The sequence below is a fragment of the Rhipicephalus sanguineus genome, chromosome 10 (genome assembly GCF_013339695.2).
Source record: "Rhipicephalus sanguineus isolate Rsan-2018 chromosome 10, BIME_Rsan_1.4, whole genome shotgun sequence".
In the NCBI taxonomy this organism is placed as follows: Eukaryota; Metazoa; Arthropoda; class Arachnida; order Ixodida; family Ixodidae; genus Rhipicephalus; species Rhipicephalus sanguineus.
This window is the reverse complement of record NC_051185.1, coordinates 13,477,394-13,487,099: the sequence shown is the minus strand read 5'-3', so window position 1 is coordinate 13,487,099 and position 9,706 is coordinate 13,477,394. Positions and strand designations below refer to the sequence as shown.

At 42.2% G+C, this 9,706-nt stretch overlaps 1 long non-coding RNA gene across 1 annotated transcript; it reads right to left on the bottom strand.

Annotated features, from left to right (window-relative positions):
• Window positions 1-2,062: 2,062 nt before the first annotated feature.
• On the bottom strand, window positions 2,063-8,472 carry LOC119407067 (uncharacterized). The gene is made up of 3 exons (XR_005186610.2): window positions 8,135-8,472; window positions 5,648-5,705; window positions 2,063-2,253 (listed from the first exon to the last, which is right to left on the bottom strand). It is a non-coding gene; the product is annotated as an uncharacterized LOC119407067 (long non-coding RNA).
• Window positions 8,473-9,706: the final 1,234 nt, after the last annotated feature.

Here is a 9,706-nt window from a genome sequence, read left to right as displayed (position 1 = left end):
TATAGAAGAGAAACGTGCGAAAACACAGGAAACAATGTGAAGTGAAGCAATTCACCTGCAAAATTTATAGCGGTCCTACTGTAATCACCACATTAAAAGCCCTCCTCTATTTCCATGCAAATGCATTTTTCGCTCGAAACGCAGAGCATTAACGGTGGTATCATGGTTTCCCCTTTGAACTTGGGAGATAAGAATGGGTGGTTACTGTGCAATAAGCGAAACAAAACAAAACAGATAACAGGACACAAGCTCTCTGTTTTTAGTAAAGCTCTGAGACGCAACAAATATATGCCCCCCTGCTGCACTTACAGAAACTAACGAAGGAAACACATGAACTCTCTGCATTGAGCGCTGCGCCACGCCAACAAGTTTTTCTTATTGATTCGCGCCGCCATCTTGCTCTTTTAGAGAAATAATTTTCTGTGTTTTTTTTTTGTTTGGGTGACATGTGAATGACGTAAAACGGTCAAACGCATGGATAGAGCTGTGTTCATGTGCACTACTTCACTACAGTTAATTTACTTCTAGCAGACGCAAAACGGCTGCGTTAACAGCCCGTGAGGGCAGTACGTTGAAGGATTTGCAAAATAGTGTTGTAGAACGTCGACTGGTGAGTTCAAGCGCTACGTTAAACGTTGATGCCACTGGCGATGCTCCGCCCCTCTGACAAAATTTGCCACATTCTCTTGCAGTGCACCGGCACGCATGCGGCACGATTTCTATGATACTGACTGTGCTGACGGCGTGATAACCGTGACGGCGGGGTTTTGCAATTCTGCGTAGTACTTTATTTCAAAGGCGCCGTTAACCCGACATATTGTGGATAATGCTGCCGCTGATAAATAGACCCATGGCGCCGTAATCGACGTAACGGTTGGCAAAACAATAGCTGTCACAGAAAAGTTAAAGACAACAAAGTTCACGTGAGCTCTCCCTGAAGCAAGAATTTTTTACAAAAATTTAGGTCTTGTGTTGGCTAACCGATGCACCACGCATTCTTGCACGCAATGTTTGTCCGTACGCTACGCACATGCCTGTCTTGAAGAGCATGATCGCCTTTACAATGCGTTCGCATGTTTTAGCAAGGGATGTACCTCCCAAATTAACATTCCAAAACCGCCAGCATGACATTTCCGACAAAACAATCACCATTTCTTATTGATTACATATCCGCTGGTGTTTCGCTGACCAGGGTTGCCATTGCTAATACCTGGCCCACATTTCTTTTATCACGACCCCCCCCCCCCCCTCACTATACTTGCGTGCGAGGAGCCCGCGCACTTTCTTGGTGACTTCTTTCAATGCGACAGCATGTCGCGGGGTGACATATTAAGGCAAGAAAGCCTATGTTTCTCATGCAAACATGACCTTGAATGTAAAACTGGTGTAAGAGAAATGAACAGAAAAATATCACGAGACCTCGCGAGCGCCGCGTTCACTTGGTCATTGTGGCTTTCGGTTGACTTACAAATATATAAAAAATCGCTGTTCGCATGATATAAATTGCAAGGTAAGATAGCCATACCCAATGGCTTTCGCCTTCTAGTCCAGGCCCGTAGCCAGGGGGGTGGAGGGGCCCCCTAGCCCCCCCCCCGAAATTTTGGTGTAGTAGGTGTTTTTACCAACAATAAATAACAAATATAGGTGTTTTTTTCAAAAAGTCAAGGTTTTCAGCAAGTGGGCCCCCCGCGAAAAAAATTCCTGGCTACGGGCCTGTTCTGGTCGTCTTAGGCGAATCCATACGGAACCGTGGTAGTTTCTTTTTTTTCATATATGAAACCTGCATCGTCTTTTTTACGTGAATCATTAATGGCCCATTTTCGCTATTGAACGGTGCGTTCGCCCCGGCTTGAATGTGACCACCGCGGCCTCGTCTCTAGACCGGCTTCGCGTACACGTTGAGTTTGACAGTCATCTCCGAATACGTCTTTTAAGTAAAACAAAAAAGAGAGAAAGGGTGCTCACCTTGTCGGTAATATGTACCGCGAATATTACACCCACTATCTTAACGCTAAATCTTGCAGGGGTCGTAGAGAGGTCACACAGTCATTCACCAGAACGCTTTTATTGAGACGGGCAGCAATTTTTATTGTCTCATTATTGCCCCTACGTTCTGTAGTATGATTCCCAGGTAGGCGGATTCCCGCAACTCCAGGTGTATGTGTATCCACGGTATGCGTAGAATGGCTGGTACATCTGTTCACAAACGCAGGCAGGTCCACAAGTATACGCATCGTATGGTCCCCTGCAAGGCTAACAAGATACGGAAAAGAATAAATGTGCATGGCTGCAGTCTCTTATAAAGCTGAAGTATTACCTCTAACATATATCTTCATTTCGGGTTTGAGAACGCAAAGTAATCAAGGTGGTCTCCCCTGTGCGTAGAATTATGAGCTTCTGATAAGTGGAAATCAACCGTCTGCCTTAGCGATATAGCGGTGCGACTCTCATTCCTTGAATATATACATATATTGCTGTAGTGATTTTGCAAGCTCTATGATTGTTTTCCTATATTATTGACATCATTCATATTTCATCTGTTTTCAGTCTTTCTTTCTGTCGATCTTGCTCTCACGTCTTGCACTTGTAAATTAATTAAAATTATATTATGTTTTTTCCTTGTCTAACATGATACGCACCACAATTGATTTTCCCTGCTCTCCATCGTAATCGCCCGTTTATTTTGTGGCATCCAACAAACTTCTAGCATCCAAAGTCAAGGTGGGAGCCGACGCATGGAAACAAGAAGGGCGGTAGGCTAAATGAACAAGAGAATTTCTATCATGTAATTCCTAATGAATAATGCCTCTTAAAAAATATGCTACCTGTTGAGACATTGGTTATTTATAACCGACCTGCCCTGACCCAGGTGTATCAAAATAGTGCCCAACTACCTAAAAATTATGCATAATCATGTTGTTGTAAATAAACTTCTAGCGTTTCTAATGTTTAACCTCAATTATTATTTCTTTTTTCGTGTGTGAAATATACTTTGCGTCCACTTTTATCATGGCTAAATGTCATTCGCCTTTTAAATGTTCTATGTGCCCTGAGGGCAAATTATTTATTCTGAGGCGGCAACCACACGCTCATCTGAGTCATTAGTCCCCCAAATACGAGGTACACAGCTGATTAATCCTGTTCCGCAGCTGGGTAATCACCTGTCTACAAAAACACGTTGGAACTACTCTATCAGACAAGCTCTAGAGGTCATTTCAGCGGTATTAGTATTCTTAGGATGATACAGGCACTTCGGTGGCTATTTATTTGTATGTGTGACCGTCCGTCCGGCCACCCACCTGCGTGCTTTGCCCGCCGTTTCATCGCGAGAGAGAGAGAAAAGTTTAATTAAAATAAAGACAAACTCGGTACCCCTCTACGGAGTTTGAAAGGGTTCACGCTTTGGCAAGAAATGTAACCCTCTATGGCGCCAGGGGTGTCTAATGCCGGTATTGCTGAGCATAAGATCAAAGGTTGAATTTCTGACCGAAGCAGCTGGCACTGCAAGTGTGGCAGAAGAAAAAGAAAACGTTCGCTTACCATGCTTTGTCTGCATGCTAAGCAACATCACTAGACGAGAGTTAATCCAGGGGGCCCGTCACTGCAGCACACCTCATAAACCACTGTGCATTCTTGGAACATGTCCCGAGACTTTTATTCCCCTTTCTCCCAATAAATAATACAAAAATTACTGTTATTTACTTACTTTGAGGTAGCGTTTGCTTGTCACAACATTCACTATCTACTCAGTAATTGCAGGTAGTAACTTCACTGTCAAGACAATTACTACTTAGTTACTACCTACTAAGTACTCTACTACCGCGAGTGTCACAACCTTGTTACTAACAAATACTAGTGATCTATAATTTCCCAACATTAGGCTTACACCCATTCATTTTCTTTGCAGTGGCATTTTCATACCTAGTCACGTATCTAGTCGAACTTATTATGAAAGCGTAGTCTCAAATAAAGAAAAAGTAAGATGGTACTGTTAATTTGTTCTTGGGCTTTAACGTGCCAAATTGACTCAACCTATGACAGACGTCCTATTGAAAACGGCATTGTCTCTCTACACTCGCTTACAATCGCTTGTAACATCATGTAATTACCCTGGTAAGCACACCCTTCAGCGGCTTCAGACAACAATGCGTGCATGAAGGAATGAATGCACATTAAAAGAGAACACACACGCAAACACGCACCCACTCACCCACAGATAATCAAGGCTTCTACGCGACATATACTCTAACAGCAGCTTTAAGGCTATCCATAGCGCTTCTTTGGGGTAGCACACTTTGTAGCAGTGAGGAGCCATGAACTTGAACATATAAAAAATGTTCTAGACCCAGATTTTCTACCCCAATTATTGCATGTACTTGTGCCATAATGTGATAAAAAAACTGTTGTTCCAACGTAATCGAGAAAAATATAGTTTCCCTAAATTACCGTACGACTGCAACAGCCTAAGATTCTACGGCTAGTAGAGGTAGTAACCTTGACTAACAGGACACATACGCAAATGGTAACCTTCACTAACCATAACACGCCAAGTCTTAATGACAACTTTTACTACCCCTCATACATTTCTATAGTAATAAAACGTTAGCGACTAGATGTAACGTTGGTAGGGGAGTAGTAAGTTCAAGAATAACAGAGAGCTGAGCTAGTTGGTAAGTATTCATTCCAAAAAGACAGGGCGTGCGAACACGGACACAAGAAAGAAGTCAGGACACCACAAACGACGACTAACAACTGAAGAGACGCATAACGGCTGAAAAGAAAGAAGGCACGAAAACTTATCTGCGCATGCCCATGCAACAGGCGAAATTATCAATCCGGCACGCGTGGCGGTCTACGTGGAAGATAACTGTTAAGGCATTTGATTTCATCTTTATGCAAGTTAATCGACGGTAGGCTCACGCATGCGCTACCACTATTCTCGATATGCCATGCTTCAAACATCAGGCGCGTTTCTTCATTTCTATGCCGGTACAACACTGCGCATTCATCAAATTTTGGCGTGCACTTACAATCTCGACAATGTAAAGATAGATTAGAAGGTGAGCCTCCTGTTAGCGATCTCTTATGTTCCAACAATCTCTGGTTGATGCATCGGCCCGTCTGTCCTACGTAGAAGCGGCCGCAGCTGAAAGGGATCTTATACACCACACTCGTACGGCAATCAGTGAATTTGTTGGTGTGTTTTACGAAACAAATATCGGTCCGCTTCTTGGGCATGCGCAGATAAGTTTTCGTGCCTTCTTTCTTTTCAGCCGTTGTGCGTCTCTTCAGTTTTTAGTCGGCGTTTGTGGTGTCCTGACTTCTTTCTTGTGTCCGTGTTTGCACGCCCTGTCTTTTTAGAATGAGTAGTAAGTTCTACAGTTATGATTTAATACTTTTTATGGGTGCAGTGTGGGGTAGCCGACCGGGTTCAGGCCTGGACAACTTCCCCGCCTTTCTTTTACCCTTGTTCTCTCTCTCTCTTTCTCCCTATTGGGATAGGACATTCATGACGTGCCTTTATTCTTATTTTGTGACATTTGAAACACATCAGAAAAGCAACTCTTCAGGCCCTTTGCTTAATTCTACATTAAAAATATGGAAAAACTTCTGGAAACAGTTCGATCATAAATGCAGTATTGCTTACTTTTCCAACTCTCCGACACAGGCCATATGGTCTATCATATCTTGAAATTGACATATTTCTGTGTGAGAAGAAAAAGGACATGTGATTGAGTTCAATAGCACCATGGACCTTGTTGGGCAAAGATGAGAGAAGATGTCTGTTCCCCCGCATTTCGCTCGCTAAATAAAGCTTCTCGTGTTCATAATTTTTATCTCTGTGCGTATTTTTAACATTGTCTTGATTATGGTCTCCTCTGCGCTCTCTCTCTTGTGGCCTTCGCCCCAGCAGACGGCCCACAGAAGCGACATATTCGGGATCACTGTAATTTGGCCAATGCTAAAGGTATGAAATATATTTTTCAAAATTTCTCTAGCGTCGAAAATTTTTGTTGGGAGTCATCTTTGAGCCTGGTGCGTTGTTTTTGTGGTTCTGCTTTGACAGCAAATGAAGAAACAACAATAAAGCAATAATAACTGAAGCAAGACATCAGAAATTGTTGAGGCGTGTATCAATTTATGGGTAATTAAAAGAAAAGTGGGTGCACATGCTTTCGCTTGCACTATCCGAAAAGTAAGCTCGTTTTCGACGTAAATCCTTATCTGGCGAGTTGTCATTACGCTTTTATACGCAATTTGATTTCTTGTTGATTGACGGCGTCTAAATTTTGATGCTTTTGTTATTATTGCTTTCCCGGTTATGCACACGTATCAAACGCGCACGTGAAATTGATTTAAAGCAGCCGTGTGTGTGTCAGATCCTTTTCTATGTCTCAATCCAGTCACGCCACACTATTTATTATTATGTATGCCGAAGGGTTAGACATCAAACGGGCCTCAGTAACAATTAAACCGTTCAATCGAACTCAATATTTGGATCTACATTTTGCGTACTGATTTTTGCGAGTAGTAATTCATCTGCGCCTCGAATTACATGCCTCGAAAACTCTAGAATGGTGCTAATTCTTACTGAAGGACATCTATGGCGTAGAACAGGAATAAAATGTATGGAAAGTATCCTTAAGAAAGTTCAATGATCAGTTAGACTCTAGAAAAGAGGCCAGGTTCAAATCAAAGGGGGCTCGAGAAGCTTGTTGGGAAGGCATTTTATCGAGATACGTCTGTAAAGAATGGCATCATATGGATACGTGGTTCAACAAGAGGGAGAACATTGCTTAATTTCCAATGAACAGCCAATGAGTGGCATTGGAGATAATCAGGTAAAATTTGCATAAAAATATGGCTTAGAAGACTAGCTGTGGGGTTGTTGGTTTTCAATAACATTTGCTCTCAGGCTAGTTGGTGATGCATAGTTCATAAAAGTGCATGAAGGAAAAAATGCATAAGGAAGACACGGGACAGAGTGCTCAACTCAGCGATATATTCGGGATCATTGCAGTTGAAGTAGTTGAAGCAGTTGAATCACTTTCTGCAGTTGAAGTCAGCACTCTGTCCCGTGTCTTCCTTGTGTGTTGTTTCGTTCGTGCTATTTTACTTATGAACTTGTTGGTTTACTGTATTTCTAAGCGACCTGTCTCTTACCCTGACAAGGTGAACCTGCTTACCGCTACACCACTTTTTAATGCATAAAAATATAAAGGAAAAAGTACTGTAGTGTATTTGAAAAATATCGCAATAACTTCCCGGACACATACTTTAAAGAAACTTGAAGTCCTAGGGCAACTTCAAGATTTTTTCGCAGGTTCGCCAGGGAGAGACACAGAGAAAAAAAACATGGCTGATCCCTCCGTCCTAGGAATCGGTACAACACGCAAGTGAAATACTTCATCACAGAAGTAGTTGATTGTTTATTGTGCATTGATGTATGTGTGTTTGTACAATATCTATTAGTGTTTGGCAACTGTAGCACCGTTTAACTTCGATGCACCCGCGTTGACGCCTAGTGACACGTGTACACTGCCACAACTAACGCACATGGTCATGATTTAACCGTTGGTCATGATCACACCTCGTTCTCTGATTACGCTTTCACCGTTAACTACTACAGCTACCACAAGGGTTTGTTTAATCATTTAACATGGACCTTAGTCGTCGGGATGGAGATGTACCACCAATCATCAAAGTGGGTGCATACACGTTGAACGGCACCATTAGCTGCCAGACATCAATATACGGTGTGCAAACTCTCTTATATGAATGTACAGTAAAGATTCAATTACTTCTGTGAGGGCACGCTTTACTTTCGTGTTATTCCGATTCCTATGACGGAGGGATCAACCGTGTTTTTTTTTTCCATATAGACTCCCCGAAACTCTATATTTAGCGTTAATGAGAAATCAGAATATATATGTATACTTGATACGATACACCAGGGTGATTTTTCTCGAATATTGCAATCCGATGCAATACGAAGGTAATTTAGCATTGGTAGAACCCTTAGCGTTGCCCAATGTATAAATACTAGGATAAAAGAACCATCACAATATCAATTAATTATGCACAAAAATGATCAAACAACCTTATCAAAGGAAATGCTGGCAACCTTACTTACATCATGGTGAGTGCGACTGCGAAGATTAGAAGAAATGCAGCATTTACTGCCGACATTGTAACACTGAGCCTTACCCCTTTTCTCTTGTTGAAGATGTGAGTTTTTTTCTGAAGACCTAAGTATCCTTATATACCAGTGGTGAGGGGAGCGCAAGCAACTCCTTGTGCAGCTCTCCTTTTCAATGCTATCTTAGGGCTAACAATTGACTGCCGGTTTATCTCGAGACTAAAAACTCCTGTCTGCAAAATAAGATTTCAAAAAGTACTTATTCAATTCAGTTCAATTCAGCTGAAAAGTATGCATTAACCGACTCAGCGCAATGTACGCAAAGTAACATATGAAAATTTCTATTTGAGTAGAATAAAGCAGCGCGATATGCGGTGCACCGTTAGCGCATTTGATAAAACGCTAAAGAACAGCAATGCTAGCTGCAGTTCTTTAAATAACGGTTCTATGGCGCAAAAGCGACTGAGGCTATGTCGTTTTTTCAATGAATCAGCAATGCATGATACTTCCATTATAAGCTCAACAATAGAAATTCAGGAGACCAATAGGAGCCTGAAAATGGAAGCTTCTAAAGAAGCATTTCATAAAATGGAAGCATAGAAGGCTGTGCCATTTCGTTGGGACTAGTAGGCATTGGCAAGAAGAGAAAACGTATAATTTCGAGCACGATTATAGGAGGTTAGAAACGGACAACAATATGCTTTGTGGAGTTGAAGATACAGGACTGTCATAGCACGTGGAAAATAGGTTTAGTCTATTCGGTGCAACGCTGTAACGGAGAATTAAAACCTCAGCTGATTCTATTGCTATGAAAGGCGTATTTGTCAGTCTGCTCCCAATACAAACGGTGACTACACCGCCGCCGCCCGGAAGGCAGGGTAGTGATATCATTGCCGCCTACCAAAGGCTTTAGAACGCTTTGTACTGAGCTTTAGAGCGCTCCCCCCTTCATCATATGCGCAAGTACGAAGTGTGCACAACGTTTCATTCTTCACTGTACCTTCAGTGCCACCGACGCAGCAAAAGGGCAGGCGAATAGCAAAGCTGCAACTGGTCTAGTCTATTTCTCGAGCGCTCGCCGAAGACCTCTTCAACCGGGGGTGTATAAAATCAGCTGATGGCCTCAGCTCCAACTCCTCTTTTCAAAGCGAATGTACCCGGCAACGGCGTACTTCGCGTGCCCTCCTTGCAGCAGCGCTGTAGTCTCTGGCTGTGTGGGACCAGGTCGATATGCAGGCACGCGGAAGCGTGAGTAGGCGACCTGACGTGAAGTCACATGGGTGAGAAAGAAGTAAGGCGTCACACATCGTTTAAATAAAAACTTCAAACATTATCTTTTCAATTTTCTTTCTTGCGTTATTATTATTATTATTATTATTATTATTATTATTATTATTATTATTATTATTATTATTATTATTATTATTATTATTATTATTAATGTTTGGTTAGCATAGACAGAAAACATGAAGGCGCAGAGTGAAAGAACAGGCTGACAACTGCCCCCTCAAGAGGCACTACGCCTGCCTGTTCCTTCAGGAAGGGCGAAACATAGAGGAAGGGAAG